General features: G+C 40.4%; 1 protein-coding gene across 1 annotated transcript in view; it reads right to left on the reverse strand.

The window, feature by feature from the left end:
* Window positions 1–19538, reverse strand: part of SLC10A7 (solute carrier family 10 member 7) — a 187813-nt gene that overhangs the window by 126317 nt on the left and 41958 nt on the right. The gene's annotated exons all lie outside the window — the stretch shown is intronic.

Consider the following 19538-nt stretch of genomic DNA (forward strand, 5'->3'; position numbering starts at 1 on the left):
GAGGGGGGAGAACCTACCATTGCATGACGATTCTAGAGCAGAGTCAAATTAATCAACGCTGACTTTTTCAGCCATAACAACAAGTGGACGCTAGCGACTTTAGCAAGTTTGAATAAAGTCCAAATCCAGGCTAAAAGCTGTAGCTGAACCTGCCTTCTGCTCCATAAGAGGATGCAATGAGAATGAATGGGTAATGAGATCTTTGGCTCTAGAGAGCTCAGCTTTCTTATTCAAGTTCATAATTAATTCAAAGCTTTGATAATTTCATTAGATTCCTCCTCTGCTGGCCCTATCAATAAAAGATGGCACTGGACCGTAGCTCCTTGGTGGCCCAAACACAAAAACAAGTGCAAACTGGGAAACCTTTGCTCACTTGCTTACTAACAGGGACAATGGCATATGGCACTGCATGTTGCGGAGGGAGCATCTGAATAGATACAGCTAAATAAAACATTATAGTTGACAGTTGTAAACTATGGCACCATATTTTAACACCTCTTCCTCATCAGCATTCCTCTTTTGAACATAAAAAGGAGGCATAGGTCCAAATGGCTTTTCCTGCCAGACATCACAGTGAAAGCAAGAATAAGCACTGCTTGCTACTAATTCTTCAACAAGTGTGAATTAAATCATGCTTTTTAACCTATGTTTTGAAACTTTAAGATTGATATTTTCATATGAAAAGAGATATAGATGACATATGTACAATGCACACGTGTGCATACACACACATCATAACCACTGACTACATTACTGTAGATATCTTTTGCTTATAACCCCTCTAATTCCTATCACTATATTAAGAACTACAAATCCTTTCAGTATTTCGTGGAAACATCCCACTCTTCTGACTGTATGTATTTGACCAAGGAGCCCCCTTTTAATACATTCAGCCTCTGAACCTATGAAGGAGAATCTCAGCTTTCACTAGTTTCCCTTTTTTTAAAAAAAATGAAAAAGCAAACTTCTAGCCCTTTTTCTTGCAAAAATAGCCTTCAAAACATAAACTGATTGCCAGATATGAAAGAAAGAAACAGCTGGGCTCTGCTTCTGCACCAGAAGGCTCAGAGGAAAAATAAAGGTCTCCCCCTCCCCACTTCCCATCATGTACACTGAAATGTAACCTTCTCACTTTACATAAAATGTGTATATTTCAAAAAATAATTTTAACAACTCTCCCCAGAATCCATAGGCTGGCCCAGCCCTCAATGGTGGGATCATGGACCAAAAAACTGCTCAGCCCAAAATACTAAGGCCCACTCCATTGCAGGATGCTCTGTGGCTAGAACTGAACCAGCCTCTACTCACCTGGGCAACTGCTACCTTGCAGGTGAGCCTGCTATGCCACAGTAGCTGGTGCAAGAGAAACACCCCTCCGGCATCACCCACTAGGAATCCCTGAACCCTCCTGTTGGGCACTCCCACAACGCATGAGGATGACAGGAGCTGGGGACAACTTATCGCTGTATTGAATAGGAGTCCTGCTGCCTACTTTTTTGTCCACAAGCTCCTGCCCCGCCTGTTCCAGAGCCTGAAGAACTGGTTATAGGAGGGAATCTTGGAGCACAATTTCCATCCCAAAACCTCCATCACCACTCAAGGAAAACCTGCTTCCCGTCCTGACCAAGCCCCCTGAACTGACTACTCATACCAGCAGGGGAAAAGACACCCAACCCAAGAACCAAAAAGGGACCACTCCACAACTGACCTCCCAACAAATCACCAAAGGAGATTTGCTCCCCATCCAACCAACCACCGCACAGACAATGGCCACAGCATGACGGGCCTGCAACCACTTCTTACAGCAGTACACCCTCATAATAGCACCTGTGATGGCAAGTGGAACACCTGCCAGGCTGGAAAGCCCCCAGAGGAGCCTCCATGAAGAGATAGGGAGGAGAAAATACTGTAGGGAGAGGTGGGAGTGGAAGGACTGAAGGATTTGGGGTCAGAGGAGAAGAGTATGAAATCCATGTTTGTTCTGTTTTGTTTTAAAGGCTGTATCACCAATGGAAGGAAAATTTTTGAGGAAGTCCCTTGTTAAAATATTGGCAGCACCTCCCTACATTGGAAATGTTTTTATGCTGTCTTGATTAAGGGTGATCTTTTCAAATTCACCTAAGGGACATAGGCATTCTACTCCCATTGACTTGCAATGGATGCTGGGTTCCTGGATTCCTGGATGTAAGCAGGGCCGATGAGAGTGGGGGGAAGCCGGTACAAATTACCGGGGCCTGGCGGTCTGGAAGGGGGCCCAGGGCCCGGCTCCCCCCCACCCCCGGTCGTCGCCTTACCGGGGCCCAGCGGTCCAGAAGGGGGCCCGGGGCCCGGCTTACCTGGCTTCCCCCCGCTCTCGTTGGCCCTGTTTAGCCGCTCCGCCTTTGCTGGGGGGCCCGAAAAAAATTTTCACCGGGACCTGAACCTGCTCTCGGCGGCCCTGGATGTAAGTTAATGTATACTTTTCTATGGTAAACACTTTGACCAGGAATTTATTACATAAACATGTAATAGACTCTGCACCTACGAGGTCCTGACTGATGTGAAGTATTTACAAACTGACATGATCATTTCTTCAGTGATCTAAATGGTGATGACATGTATTTCCTATTCAAGGATAATAGAGTGGGTGTGCAACAGAGTATTTCAACAGGGACTCATTCTATTAAGATCAATTCTGCAGCAACCCCTGCAAATAATTTTTTTAAAAAGCACAAAGATTTGCTATTTTCAATTTTGTGTTTAAACTATATATTACAGTTCTGGTGGAAAAAAGTAAAGCAGAAATTAATAGGCTCAACCCTGCAAACTCTGCAACTACATACCTGAGCAAAGACTACCCATGTGAATGAGAGTTTGCAGGATCAGATACAGAATGAAAATGCCTTAGCATTTGTGTTTGTTTAAAATAAGGAAATCTTTATGGAATATCAACTGACTGCAAATTCAAATAAAATTTGTCTGAAACAACTACTTCTAATGAATGGAAGTATTCAGAGTATAAAGAAGCATGACCTAGCAGCAGTCTGGAGATCTGTGTTTATTCTTGGCTCTGCCAAACACTTCCTGCACGACCCTGTGAAATTAACCATTTTGTGCCTCAATTTCTCCTTCTGTAAGGGAGAAATACCCTCACAAGCGTGTTGTCAAAATTAATTCATTGTTTGAAAAGCATTTTAAAATCCTTAGATGGATGGCAAATAAAGGTTAGTTTATTAGACACATGATACAGGTACAATATATTCACTGTCTGCTTCAAATGCTTCTTAGTTGTGATTGCAAAGATTAGGAATGAAATAGTTTAAAATGTTGACATTAAATTGCCATCCTTAGGTTTCAGAATTCATATCCCAAAGGAGATGGGTGTTCACAGCTTTATTAGTGCTATTGCTTCATCCTTGTAGATTAATGGAAAACAACACTGCATAGAGTTATACTCTGTTGGGTTTTTAAAAAGCTGCTTTGCCATTAAAAGGGCTAAAAGGATTTTTTTTTAAGGTAAGAACTTTGATTTTTAGAGCATAATTCTGTAGCAAGAGGTAGATTCTACAGCAAATTCTGCAGATGCAGAATAATGAAATTCAAAGGCCCAAGCGGCCCATAACCAAGTGGGATTCAGCCCTAACAATTACATGTGGGCACTATGGGCCTCATAGTGCAAAGAGCAAAATGTGGTCCCAGCTCCCTAATTTAAGACATGACACAATGAAAGAGGTAACAGAATAGCTGGTAGAGGCTGGGATAGAGGGGGAAGGGTTCCAGCAGTAATATTATGTGGTTACTCAGCAGAGGCTGAAGCACATTGTATGGTGGTGCAACCTTTACTTCTGAATTAATACAGTGGATGTTGTTGACCCATATCTTACAGGCTTTGCTGTAGAAGAGAATCTTAAGGAGAGATTTGAATGAGGTGAGCGTAGGGGGTTGGTAGCCCTGCTCAGGAAGGGAATTTTATCATAGAATCATAGAATATCAGGGTTGGAAGGGACCTCAGGAGGTCATCTAGTCCAACCCCCTGCTCAAAGCAGGACCAATTCCCAACTAAATCATCCCAGCCAGGGCTTTGTCAAGCCGGGCCTTAAAAACCTCCAAGGAAGGAGATTCCACCACCTCCCTAGGTAAAGCATTCCAGTGCTCCACCACCCTCCTAGTGAAATAGTGTTTCCTAATATCCAACCTAGACCTCCCCCACTGCAACTTGAGACCATTGCTCCTTGTTCTGTCATCTGCCACCACTGAGAACAGCTGAGCTCCATCCTCTTTGGAACCCCCCCTCAGGTAGTTGAAAGCAGCTATCAAATCCCCCCTCATTCTTCTCTTCTGGAGACTAAACAATCGCAGTTCCCTCAGCCTCTCCTCATAAGTCATGTGCTCCAGACCCCTAATCATTTTTGTTGCCCTCCGCTGGACTCTTTCCAATATTTCCACATCCTTCTTGTAGTGTGAAGCCCTAAACTGGACACAGTACTCCAGATGAGGCCTCACCAATGTCGAATAAAGGGGAACGATCACGTTCCTTGATCTGCTGGCAATGCCCCTACTTATACAGCCCAAAATGCCATTAGCCTTCTTGGCAACAAGAGCACACTGTTGACTCATATCCAGCTTCTCGTCCACTGTGACCCCTAGGTCCTTTTCTGCAGAACTGCTACCTAGCCATTCGGTCCCTAGTCTGTAGCAGTGCATAGGATTATCTAGACATAGGGATCAACATGCAAAAAAGGCAAGGACATGGCAGTGGAAGAAGAAGATAAACAGGGCATCAAGACTGGTCTGAATGGGCTGGCAATATCCTCTTAACTTACCCCTTGTTTAAAAATAAAAACATCTTGAATCTATGATCTTTATGGTTACCATAGCTTAACTCTTAACCACTGTTTCCACTAATAAAATGATATAATGTTGTAGAAAGCTGTTAGCTACAAGTCTCTTACTGCAAAAAGAATATAAATATACTTGATATGTTTAATCTATTTGTTGCTGTTCATAACTATTCATCTGAATTTAGACAGAAAAAAAATATATGTTCGAGTTCCAGGTTGTAGGTGCTAAATTGAATCAGGTGTCCTCTCCTCTTAAGAAAATTAAGTTGCTTTTGTGCAAGAGTGTTTTAATGAGAACAGAGCCTGCCGACATTGATAAATGGGAATGACACCAGAGAGAGCATGTAAGCAGGACAATATGTGCATGTTACAGTCTTACAGCCTATTTTTCACTGACTATCCTGAATGACTTCGCTGTTTCTTAAGGGGCCTATTAATCTAAAATTTAGTTATTACACAACATTTATTTGAACATATATTCTGTGGATGATGACAGTTAATAAAGGAAATCTTTTACAAGCTGTATTTTTACATATTGTTCCAACTACAGCTCCCCGTCATTCTATTGTGCTGATGGAATAACCCAGTTTTGATGCCGCTTTAAAAAAGGCACATATATTCAGATTCCTTTCTATGCATACAGGGACTCTTAAATTACTGTTAAAATGCATATAAAAATCCTGTTACAAAATGGCAAAAATAAAAAAAAGATGGTGCTAACTGCTCAACAAATCCTCCAGATGAACAAGTACCCCTCAAAGGCAAAGCAAATGCTTTTTAACATTTCAACATCTTTTTTTTTTTTTTTTTAATTAACAGAAGCCAGATTCTGCCTTGGAGATGCAGATACAATTCACATTCAATTCAATGGGAGCCGTACATGTGGACCTTAAAGCAGCATTTGGCCCCAGGTGTATAATTTCTTACTAGTAATTCTTGCAAAAGTACTTAGTCACAATAAGGCAAGCTTTGATGAAGACTAATTTTATATGAAGCCCCAAAAAATTAGGGAAAGAGACTTATTGTTTCAAAACTGACAATAAAAATATTGTATTACTGCCCACTTTGGGTAAAAGAATGGTATTACAAGGTTTTTCCCTAAACACGCATTCTCTCTAGCCTCCCCCTCCCACCAACTAAAAATGTCACAGGAGTTATTACTTTACATATTTAGACCCAGGACCATGCAACTCATGGATTTCTGTAGCAGACCTGCACTGAATTCTGTGACAGCATTTCTTGATTACAAAAATGTTCAATAACTATCAGTTTTATACTAAAAAATGCAGTATAAAATACAAATGTAACAAGTGTATATTGCTTATTTGCATTGCAAGATGGGAATGCCACCCAGAGTATGCTGTCCTCCGAAACATCTTGACATTAATTGCAGAACATGAAGTTCTGTATGCTGAAGATTTGTTCTGCATTGGAAGAGACTGTTATCAACTACATATATGTCTGTGCTACTCCAGCCACAGGTTGTGCGCTAAAATGGAGGGTTTTACCAAATTATGTATTGTTGCTAACCACATAGTTGTGTCCAAGGTCTTTGTGTAGAAACCATGCTTTTCCACTAATACAGATTCCCACACTGATAGTTCCATGTAATAATCACTGCCCTTTGGTAACAATGATATTCGTAGCAACAAAATATTCTATTATAAACTGGCATGAAGACATCTATTTAGTTTTCCTGCTGCTTCCTTGAAAGTCTCCTTCAACTTCACCAACATCTTTGGCAATATTGAAAGAGGCACCTTCCTCTTCTTTAGTCAGCTACAGTTTTCTACTTGGAGCTGCTTGAGTGTTTCTAGATGTATCTGAAGTGTCTTTGTGGGGCTTATGATTTCAGTGGTGATTGGAAATGGAGACTGAAATCAGTCCAGAAAGGTGTGCAGACTGGAAAGGTTTTTCCCCAGATGGTGAAACCAGAAAATAAGTGAACAATAAACATTCAATTAGGTGCACCTTACAATCTTGTGATGATGTATACAGTGCTCTCCCGATTTCCACTCATTTTTCAATGAAGGATCATTTATATTTGATGTGGTGTCAATGTTAGACAGGTGCCTGGATGTAGGAACTCCATGAATACAGGGCTAGTAGCATTGTGGCCTTTTATAGTAGGGTCATTTTCCTACAGATACTAGAGCTGTCTTGCCTTTATTCTACTTAGTAAAGTAAAAATCTCCCTGAACAGTGCCACATAGGTCACTGTAACTGACCAGGGATGTGGGGTGGAGAAAGCCCTCTGCTACCCATTGGAATGCCTGCTCCCTTGGTGAAAATGGTAGGGATTTGTCTTAAGTTCAAGAGCTTCACAAAAGATGTTGCCCTACTAACCCACATTCGCTCTTTCACAAATCCTTCTTCTCATTGTCATGCAGCTTCTCCCGTGTCCCTAGACTCTGCAGGAGTGTAACTCTGCCCATAGCAGATGCCTTTGTGGAGCTACTAATTCATGTATAAGTGCCCAAAGAGCTTAAAAATACACAGGAGGCCATGTAGTGCTCACAAGTCCTGCACAGAGAGGAGACATTGTACAGAGCTGTGTAGTTGGCTGTGGAAGCAGAAGAGAGGCTAGTGGACAAGGGACAGCAGCATTTGTGAAGCTATTAAGTGCAGGAACTTAACCAATCTGCAGCTATGTGATGCCTATCCTTTTATGTGGCCTCGCCAAGATCAACAGAGGTTCTCACTTGCCAACAACTGTAGCATGCCTCTTTCCCCCCACTTGCCCCCCTCCCTGGCAAATCAGCTGGACTATCAGCTGAGATTTCCCTCCACACAAACCTTTAGAAGAACAGCCCAGTCATGTCTTTGATACTCAAGTGAGAGGTGCAGGAAGACTGGGCGCTCAAGTTGCTGAAGTCCAGAGTTCTCCTGAAGCTGAAAAGGCTCTAACTCACTGCCTCCTGCTCCGTCCTTCAAGGGGCAGTAGCATAAGAACCAGTGGTATATACATATGGATTTGTTTGTAAAATTATCAACGTCTGTATGTACCATTCCCACCCCACTCACCACAGCAAGGCAGGGCCTCAAAAATCTTAATTGGTCATTTAAATACTAACATTACTCAGCACAATCTGTTTCTCTTTTTTCCTCCCTTCTTTAATAATGTCACATAAATTAAATGCAAAAATTAAAAACATTGTGCACTTTTTAAAAAACAAAAACAAAAAACACAAGAAATGATAAAAGGTGGACAATCTCATAGCTATGTTGCTTCTCTTGTATTGAACACACTGTATGTATTTAACTAATAATCAGAAATGTTATAAAAGTCATAACTTCTTCCATTTCCTTGTTTCCACATATGTAAATTACCAGGAGCATTAACTTTAACCTTAACATTGCATTTACAGACTTTATTGTATATGTACCCATTGAATTTATGCTTGGAACAGCAGGCCTTGTTTAGTAAAACCTGCTTCCTCCTGCAAAGCTGTTTGACTGGGCCCCTATCTGCCCAAGATCCAAAATTCAGCATATGGCCTTCTCCTCTACAACCTATTTCAAACAGCACTGCCATGCCAGATTTGGAAAGGTTCCCTACACCGGCAGCCAAGAAGTAATGTATCCAGAACTGGTGTATGTCTTTTTCACCAAAGGACTGAAATTATTTCCACAATATTCCCAGTTATCAGGAAACAGTTGAACCCCTTCTCCTTCCCATCTTCCCCCTCCCCAGAACATTTCAATATCTGGTTGGGGCCCCAGAATCTGCAAAATTGGCAGAAGAGTGAACCAATCATGTGTATCATTATTAAATGGTCATTACAGAAAGAATAAAACCTTCACCAAACACCCAGGCATGAGAACTATCTGAAAATCTTACGTGATTCGTTTTTGTTAGTGACTGAAGACTTATTAGCTGAGTAGGCCAGGCAATAACTGTAGCACCAAAACAAATGGACTGCTAAATGATGATTTAATAAAAAGGCCCAGCTGAACAATGGTGTATAAGTTACTCTGACAACCGGAGACTTTATTCTGGTCAAACATTTTATATTTGTGACTTTCTCTTTTTTAAAAACTACCTCAGAAGGTATCCTCAGAAGGATACAGAGCAATAACAATCTCCCAACCATACTTTTATTTAAGTTCAAATTTTCTGAGATCTTAAGCTGTGATTAAAAACACTTAAAGGTCTTGTCCCCAGATCCTCCTGAAGACATCATCCATAACATGATTAGAGGTCTAGTTAAACAACTCCAAAGAGTATTACTTTTCTGCTGAAGTGAAATGAAAGAACAAGGCCATTTTCTAAAAGGTGCCCTTTTGCATTAACTCAAAAGTTGTGTCTATACCAGTATTTATCTACAAATATCCCAGTGTCATACTACAGTGCAGCTCCACCACTGGGAGTGCTAGTGTAGAGCATGCCAGGCATTTTAACCACTAGTTCACCAAAGCTTGCTCAGAACAGGACTAGATGGTATTGTGGTTATTTTGCTGAGAGTCTGATTTACAGCAGCACTCCCATCATTGCTATTACAAGCAGAGTTGCACTGCTGGTTGTGCAATGGTGGGAGATTTGAAGAAAATCACTAGTGTACAGAAGGCCAAAGTATGTAGTTTTTGCTTAATTACCTGTTTTATAAAATAAAAAGAAGGTCAAATGAGCCACTGAACAGATCCATGAGCCCTGACCTCTAGGGAATGTTAGAATTTGTCAGAGGTCACAACTGAAATATATTAGGAGGTTTCTATCTAGTCCCAGGTATAGTAGACGTCTGTTCATATCACAGAACCAACACTAATTTGGTACAACTGCCCTTTTTCAAGTGGCCTTTGGGAAAGCTCTAAAACAGTACTGAGTTGTACTGGTGGCCCCCTCAGTTTATGAGTCCAGCCAAAGTGCTACCCTCTGTAGTATCATGAAAAAAATTACATGTAAAAAGCACCAATACCTCCACTGGGGGGGGGGGGGGAGAAATCTGTATGTATATAATTTTACAATTTAAAAGATGCTCTGATATCACTGTGTTAAGCATAGTATTATATATTTAGATTACATTTGACAGACAGAAAGCTATTCATGAAGTGTTAGATTATGTTTTTATATAGCACCTTTGCTACTCAAAGTATCTCAAAGCATTTTACAAAGTAATGAGTTAAGCAGTAGGCGCACAATGACTGTAGGCAAATGGAATAGTCATTTGCTCTCAATAATAGCTCTCTCACAATCTTGGGCACTGGAACCTGTTTTATAAAGAAAAAAAGGCTGGGCTAAAACACTGCCACTACCTTCACTCTCTTCTTAAATAAATGCCAAAGGATCTTTAACTTCTAGTTATACAGCTATCCCAAATAAACAACAGAGTCCTCAATTTTATCCACTAATCTAAAAAGCAGTGGCTAATCTACACTGAGCTGCAAGTGTCACCATTCAATATCAGCCAAATCTTGGTTGTGGACTTGAAATCACAGCCTTCTTGGTCAGCAGTAACAGTACTATCATGAACTATAAATATAAGTTTTTCCTTTATAATTAAAAACACCTTATTAAATAAGAAAAAAGTTTGCCCAGGAAAGCTTAAAGATCTTGCTTTCTTAAATCCAGCGCATTTAATAGCATGCAATATTCCAAAAGCAACTATGCCAATAAAAAAAGTGTGGAGAAGAGCATAAACTCCTAGCATACAGAGTTTCATTCACATCCTTTTGTGGGGAGTGGGAACTTGCTCCTTTCTGAAGAGTTGGCATGGGATCTGTCCAGGGCCGGCTCTGGCTTTTTTGCCGCCGGGGGGGGGGGGGGGGCCGGAGTGAAAAATGTCTGCAAAATCCAAATTTTCCTGTGGATGTTTTGCAAAAAAATTAAATGGAAAAATCCCCAACCAGTTCTAATCTACATAGACCAAGAGTTTAAATGTCTTAAATCAAACACCCAACCCCGAAGACACTCCCAAGATTAGCAAGCACTTCAGCAAACTTTGGCCATAATCTCTGTGCCTCAGTTTCACCTTTTATAAAATAGGCATACTATTACCATTCTATCTCACTGGAGAGTTAAATTCATTATTCATTAATGTTTGTGAGGATCAGATACTCCGGTAAAGAGTTCCATTACAAAATTTTAAGAAAATTTATAATTCTGTATTCAGTGCAGTGTTTAAATATATATTATGCAGTAAATAAGGCAGGGGCTACACACTGAATGATGAGAATAAAAAGATCTATTGAGTAACTACCCATTTAGCAAGTACTGGCCACCCTGTGAATGAGACAAGGGCATTGTAAAAAAAAAAAATAGCATGTGATCCTGTAATTATCATAGTATATAGGCACATAGGGTTGCCAACTTTCTAACTGCAGAAAACCAAATACTCTTGCCCCACCCCTTCCCTGAGATCCTGTCCCCACTCCCCCACCCTTGCTCATTCGCTCATTTTCACCAGGCTGGGGCAGGGGGTTGGGGTGCAGGAGGGGGTGAGGACTCTGACTGAGGGTGCAGGCACTGGTTTGGTGCTGGGGATGATGGGTTTGGGGTTCAGGAAGAGGCTCCGGGCTAGGGCCGAGGGGTTCAGAGTGTGGGAGGGTGCTGAGGAGTGGGCCAGGTGGTTGGGGTGGGGAAGGGGGAGCTCTCTGGGGTGGGGCCAGGGATGAGGGATTTGGGGTGCAGGAAGGGGCTCCGGGCTGGGGGATTCAGAGTGTGGGACGAGTGTGGGGTGTTGGCTCCGGGAGAGATTTTGGGTGTGGAAGAGGGCTCAGGGCTGGGGCAGGGGGTTGGGGTGTGGGAGGGGGTTTGCGTGCGGGAGGGGGTTCCGACCTGGGGCAGGGGGTTGGGGGTGTGGGCACTGACCTCAGGCAGCTCCCAGGAAGCGGTGACATGTCCCTCTGGCTCCTAGGCGAAGGGGTGCAAGGTGGCTCTGCGCACTGCTCCCACCCACAGGCACTGCACTCGCAGCTCCCATTGGCCACATTTCCTGGCCATTGGGAACTGCGGAGCCAACGCTCGGGGCGGCGACTGCAGGCAGAGGCAGAGCGCAAAGCCCCCTTCGCCGCCCCTTTGCCTCGGAGCTGGACATGCCAGCCGTTTCCCAGGAGCCGGGCAGGGAACCTGCCAGCCCCACTGTGTCGCCAACCGGACTTTTAACGGCCTGGTCAGCAGTGCTGACTGGAGCTGCCAGGGTCCCTGTTCCGGTTGAAAACTGGACACTTAACAACCCTATAAATGGGGCAAAAATAACAATTGCCCAATCTGGAATTTCCTAACTCTGGAGTGCTTGACTTTGCAACCTTAACCTTCTTTAAAATGTAGGATTTTTGTATGTACATGTGTGTATGCACACGTGCATAAATTACATATAAAAATACACAGACCCATAAAAGCCTACATTAAAAGAGCAGTTAAGGTTGCAAAGTCAAGCACTCCAAAGTTGCAACAGCCAATGGCCTTTCTGTGCACCTATAGGTCTTGATTCCAAGAAGAAAGTACCTTCCTTTTAATAACATGGAATTGCCATGTATGTCACCCTGGCATAGGGAAATATAACTGGAGAGCAGGTTACATTCTGGCAAATGAATACTCAACAGCAACAAAATTCCCATAGTATGCTGCTTGCAGAATATTATTTCAAAAAGTTAGCTAAACACAGTCTAATTACTATTTTAAATTATTTTAGTTAAAATATGAATACAAACATGCACTGTAATACAGAAATGCAAGATAAAGATACAGAATATGCCAGTCATGTATCAGACAAATAAATGTATATCAGATATTTTAGCTGTATTTCATAAAAAGTGATAACATGGTAAAAAGTGGGGCTTTTTCAAGTTAATCCTTTTATGAGTACTCTGCTACTTTATTTTTAGGCTGTACTAAGAAGAGCGAGAACTATTTATGAAATTACATGTGGCTGGAATTTTGAATGGAGGTTTGCCATTTATCAGTAAGGGGAAGAGGGCACATTCTTCCTAACAAGAGTTTGCACATTATATCCAATGAAACCAAAAACAGGCAGTTTTCCGCCATATCAGCCAGTCACACACTTGTTCCAGGACTGAGTTACCATTTAGGAAATTCCAAATGCAAGAAAGATTCAAAGAAAATATCACTGCATAGTCACCACAGAGTCAAAACAAAATTCAATTTGCTTCCTATGCCATAATAAATGTATTTGTGTCTTACTCTTATTGAAGTATCAACAAAATCAAACTGATGTACTTTCCTACAATATATAAAAAAATCATATCATTGCTGTACGCTACAGTGTAGCAATACAGTGGCAGAGTATGAAACAGTAATCAAACTCCCGAACAATACACCGTCAGCATTGTGCAATGGTACCAGTGTATTATAGCCCCTTGGTTCAAAATAAATCAACATAAGTGCCTGCTTTGGTAAGCACTTCAAATTCAGTGTACATCAGCATTAGAAGGGGTGATGCTCGAAGAAATGAATCTGAAAAAAGGGTTTATAAATAACAATTTAATTAGCAGATTTATATTACACTTTTTCTAATAAACTTTCTATCTGCACGTATATGAAAACCCTCCTACAGACTTGCTTCCTTCATTTACATATCTGTGCGGGCCTGTTCTTTTTTCTTCCAAGCCCCTTTGCCCTTTCAATCATGAAGCATATTACTCCACTGTCAGTGCAAAGCAGTTCCTAACAACAGGGAACCCAGCTGGGATAGGAAGAGGGCAGCAGGCTCATGCATTAACATAATAATCCAACTGTGTTCCCATAGGCCCTTAGGGCAGACAGCATATTAGGTAGGCCTCCTGTGCAGACCCTAGTGGAAGCTGCCTTATCACCTGCCTATCAACCTGTGGCAGTTGCAGCCAATTCAATTGCACCAACTCCTGCCAAGCTGTGGTGCCCAATTACCTTACTACAAAAGGCATAAATCCATTTTTCTACGTCTATTTAATGTACCTTATACATTTCCTTATTTATGATTTGAATATACATTTCTGCATCGTTTCCAGGGGACTAACTTATTGCCTTTTAACTTTTGAAAGTGTCTAAAGAACATATTACTGCAGCCAGCAGAAATAAGACCTTGAAACCAAATTTCAAATACAAAACACAGCTTTGCAAATGTCACTTTCAGCCCCATATTTTCTGTGGATTTCCCAATGAACGAAAGGATATGGGGGCCAGTGGGGGTGAGGGTGGTGCAGAAGCTATATATATATATATATTGGCCATCATTATTTCTTTTCAGCAAATAAAACTGGCTCAATAGTTTTTACATTTGCTACAGCTGATGGCTTTCGGCAGCACAGCTCTTTTATTTAATATGGTCCAAACTCTGCACTCAGAGATATGGCATTAGGGTGACCAGATGTCCTGATTTTATAGGGACAGTCCCGATTTTGGGGGCTTTTTCTTATATTGGCACCTATTACCCCATACCTCCATCCCAATTTTTTACACTTGCTATCTGGTCATCCTATAGGGCATGGCTACTGCTGGACAGGATATGGCCCTATCTCATGTTTCATGTGTATGTGTGCACATATACATGTTAGCTGTTCACAGAAATTCCTATTTCAGACAAAAGATTAACAAAAGACCATATGATTTACTGAAGGTTTTGCTTAAGACTGTACTAATCCTCTTTATCTTAATCTACAAATTTGCTCTTCCTATATCTACAAAGTAATTACCAGAATGTGCCTTTAAACAAACAAACATCAAACAGACCAAATTAAAATGCCCTCCTTTCTGAGCTCCATAAGTTAAGCAGGTCTTCAAATGCATTATGCAGTGTATTTAAAGACTGTTCTATTACAAATACCTTTGATTTACTGTGTGCACACTCCTTTTTACATGCCACAGCACATATCAAATAGGGACAGGACAAGTGTGAATGCCATTTAAAGGTATTATTTATTACATATTACACAATGTGATATTATAAAGAACTAGAAAGACGTTTTAGATTCTAATTCAATTCAATCAATTAAACATTATAGTCTTCCTTCTTAACACATTTCCCTTATTTCCCCTTAACAAAGGGACAGTGCCAAAGGTGTCTAACAGACACTTAATTTTATTCTAATAAAATAACGTTTTGGGGACTGTGCAAAACCATGCTATTTAAATAAATGCCAAGTACCAGTTCTATCAAAGACACACCAGTCTTCACTAGTCAAGTATTTTCAAGAGAAGCTTTCTGAAGTAATTTTTAGATTTTACTTTTAATTTTTTACATTTCATTGGTTTTCATCCTTAACACAAAGGAAAATTTTTAGAAAGTGTCTTCATAAACATATTAAAGACTGCCATTACAATATTTTAACAAACCCTTATATAACCATATATATATATATATATATATATACTATTATTTAATAGTAAATAGTAACTAAATAATTGTAACTAAAACTAACTCCCATAAAAATGATGACATCTATACAACAGTAATTCATTTTCACACTTCCATCAATTAAGCCATCCACTAAAAAAAAAAAATGTAGCCATCAAAATTGGGAAGCTGTGCTTCAGTCGGCCATAGCTCCTTGCATTGAATCTATATATTTTAGACTGAAAGTTTCTTAGAAATTCAGGTCCTTGCCCCATGTGTTTGTAAAGCACCATGAAATCCTATGGGACTGCAAAAATAATAAATATAAACTGGAATTAACACAGGTAAGAATCCTCTTTTCAATAACCTCAACCCCACACTAGTATTAGCTAGGGTTGCCAATTTTGGTTGGATGTATTCTTAGAGGTTTCATCACGACAATCTTTAATTAAAGATTAATCTTTTATTCCTGGAGACTCCAGGACAATCCTGGAGGGTTGGCAACCCTAGTATTACCCTTTATAACGCATTCTGGGGATCTTTAATACAAATGATATGGGGAAAAATACTTCCTTCAAATAAAAATCTGAACTAGTTCATTGTCCTTACAAACCTCAGAAAATCCTAAAAACAACCCCCCCCTTCCCTAAATCCTCCCCACTTCTGTATTATACACTGATGTAAAAGCACATACAAAAATAGTGATCTCAGATACAAATATCTGTATACACATGAAACTGTTGGGATATATATATATATATACACACACACACACACACACACACATTGTGATTCATATATCCATGTAATATGTTATACGTCATTGAGGCCTGGTATGAATGATGCGTGCTTGACATGAATATGTGCGTTGCGAGTTGGCAACTGAAGCAAGAACTTCAGGTCAAGAACTATTAGTCCAAAAACAATCTTGTTATGTTCCAGGAAAAATATGGAGAAACAGCAGAAAAGGAAACACCACCAGCTAGACTGATATAAAATTGTATAAGAATTGGAGGAAATGGAACGCCTTGGATCATGGCAGCCAACCCAGGATTGACTCTTTGGAATTGTGTGGGTAGAAGGCCTAGTAAACAAAAGCAAAGAACCGATGATGCGACAGAATGGACTATAAATGGTTGCCTATGATTTCTGCAGATTGGAGTCATTTATTGGTCCAAAGCCCTGTGTGGATCTAGATGTGGTTTTCACCGGCTCCTTGCATCTTATGATTTTATGATCAGAAGGAATCTCAACTGGCCATCGGGACCATTCTGACCTTTGGATTCTGTTTGGGGTATAGTATGTTTGGGGTCTGAATGTGGAGTGAGTAAGGTTTGTTTTGTAATCAGTAAAGAGCATTTAGAGTATTATATACCACCATTGTGTCCAGTATCTGCTTGCTCCCCAACCCATATTGCGGGTCTAACAAAACAACATGCCTTATGCTCCTACAGAAGGTTCAATAATCTCCTGATTTGACAAGATGCATGAAGGCACAAAACCAGAGTCCAGCACCAACCCCACAAAGCCAGGCCATGTGTTTCAGAAACAAAGTGAAGGGTGCTCAGGAATCCTCCCCAGGCTACAGAGATGCTCTAAAGAGCGTACTTCATCCAAATGGGGTCCTTACACATCCCTATCCTAGTGGTAAGGGGAAGGACAGCATTATGACTCTGCTGCAGAATTAGTTGGAAAGATAAATAGAGGTTTGCTTCTTTGTTTTCTGTAAATACAAATAACACTGATTAGCAGCAAATATAGAAAGAAAAATTAGGAAAAGGAATGGATGTGTGTTGAAGTCTGATAGATTTGAAAAAAACCTCCCTGGAATGACCATCACTACTCTCTACTAAAAAAGGCAAAAAAGTCCACAAATAAAAATCATCATAAGTTACACAAGAAACACATTGCAACAAAAAAGAAAATGATATCTGGCAAGAGGCACAGTTGAGTAAAAATCCACATTACTATATGCATAGGTTTAGCAGAATTTACATTAAATTAGTATCACCCTTAGAACCTTATTACTTCAGTCAAAATGCTACATCTTCTATTCCTTATTCTTGCAGCAGAACTGTATTTTTGATAACTGTTATATTCTAGAGAGAGTAGTCCTCTAGACAGATCTGTAGGGGCCCATACCAGGGACATGGTCTATATTATACAAATTTACTCCTTTCAGATGTGTTTAAACTATTTCCTTGGTTTCTGAGTAGTAGTATGCATTTTCTATTGGTTTTATCCTTTAAGGTCAAATCCCATCTCCAATGAAGTCAATGGGAGATATTCCATAAACATCCCCAAAACCAAGATTATAACAGAAATGTCTTTCACCCAGCACAGAAGGGAAGCTGGGGCTTTAGAGGCATATGAAGGTAGTGCTCAGGTAGTCAAGATGATTTTTAACCAGTGAACATTCCCTATATTACTGAAAGAGCCAAGGTTGTAATGTGGCAAAAATGAATACAAATGATAGATGCCACTTACGCTGTCAAAAATTTAATTTCTTGAGATTTCAAAATCACCTAAAGTATTAGGAGTATGCAGTCAGTTGGTCTACTTTGGCCATTTTAATTTAGATCACAACTTATATTTTTAACTCAATCAAATTGAATGGGCCTATATCTTCCCCCTTCCAAAATCTACTGGAATCCCACTAGCAAGAGTCCTCTTTCTCAAATTTTCACATAGTCCCCATGTTCATTATATTATCCTTATGTATTTTATCATATAATGTCGAGATTACATCACTTAGTCCCTCTCTGTATCAGTGCAAGTTATTCCCTATTATGTATTTATTAATGTTTTGTCCAGTCTGCGTCAAGTGATGGAGTTTCCATTACTTCCCTTGGGGGATTCTTCCACAGGCTCCCAAAGATCGTCAGGAAGGTTGTCTTCATATTCAGACCAAATTTTCCCTTTCATATTTTCATCCCATTACTCCTTGTTAAAACCTCTTTTTGTGGTAACTAAATTGCCTCTTTCATTTTTATAACCTTTAAATGTTATATCCCTCTTCTACGCTTAAAGCATCACTTAACCAAGATATGAATATCTGAATCTTTTATGTGTTTAATCTTCCCTCATAAAATCAGTCTCTTTAGCCCCCTAATTTCTGTTACTCTTCTGCAAGTTTTCCAAAATTTTTCAATTCTCTCCTGTTAATTGAGTTCCCACAACTGAATATAATATCCTACATGCACTCGCATTGGACTATCCTGCAATGTAATGCCTCAGAATACACGGCCCAAATTTTCCTTAGTCTTTATCAAGAACTTTTAAATGTATTCACCAGACTAATAAAATGACCAAAACTCTTGAGACTCTACCTTCCCATCAGTTAAAAAAAAAAAAAAAAAGAATTCTCCACTAGGTTCTTAGTTTACTAACTTCTGTTCTTTTTGTTACTCGGCAAGGCAACCCTACATGAACAGGGCTCCGGGACTCTATCTTTATCTTCTCCAGGCACAGCTGATGTCACCAACTCCATTGGTTTCAGAGCTCAAGAAGGATCAAGTATTGGTTTAAGAACCAGCCCATTCCAAAATTCCACTCCAGAGCACAATGACTCATATTTGTTGGAGACTGGCAGATTTTCTAGTTTGCAATGCTCTCCCCTCACTGTTCTGCACCTTAGTGTCCTACATCCACATAGTCCCTGTCACCTCTTCACCCATAGTAGGTAGGTGTAACAAACAAACATGGAATTGGTTCAGTCAAGTCTGTCAGACTACAACCATAGATGGACAAAGGAGCATCAAAATATTAGCATGATGTTTACTGTCCATACTCCCCTGCTACTTTTTGATTACTAACTGCTTCATGCCATGTGAAACCTCTATGGACAAAACAAAATGAATAGCCCAAGCAATCAAATATCTCCCCCTCTTACGATTTGAGCTGACATGTTGCAGGTCCTCCTTCTTGTAAAAGCAAATCTCCATCTAATAATGCTCCCCACACACACTAGTTATAGATGTATTATTTTTCTTTGCAATTTTCAGTGCCTGTGAGATTCAATCCCTTGCTGAGTGCATGGCAAAGGAGTTTGGAGCAAGTGGAAAGGTCACATTCTGAATTTTTGCCCTTGGAAATGTAAGCCCCAATCCAATGATTTACAGGGCCCCCCAGATTTGTCTGTACCAATCTTGCCTGGGACCATAAACAGCTACAGATTGCTACAAACACTATATCACCTCCCAAGTAGGTGGGGGGTGGAAGGGAGGAGGAAGACTCAAAACCAAAAGGCAAAAGTTTAAACAAGTGAAAATTACTGAGCAATAATTTCATCATACCACATCATAAAGGAGCAGCGGTCAAAATACTCAATGAAAAGGATTTCTTCAGTTGAGAGAAAACAGCCCAAAGAAGCAAAAGGCAAAGCAAGCTGTTATGTGGCCCAGCAACGTCACCAAGCTTCTTGTTCAAACTTCCATTTTTGCCTGTT

This window comes from Terrapene carolina, unplaced genomic scaffold, assembly GCF_002925995.2.
Source record: "Terrapene carolina triunguis isolate 2854851 unplaced genomic scaffold, T_m_triunguis-2.0 Scaffold66, whole genome shotgun sequence".
Taxonomy (NCBI): domain Eukaryota; kingdom Metazoa; phylum Chordata; order Testudines; family Emydidae; genus Terrapene; species Terrapene triunguis.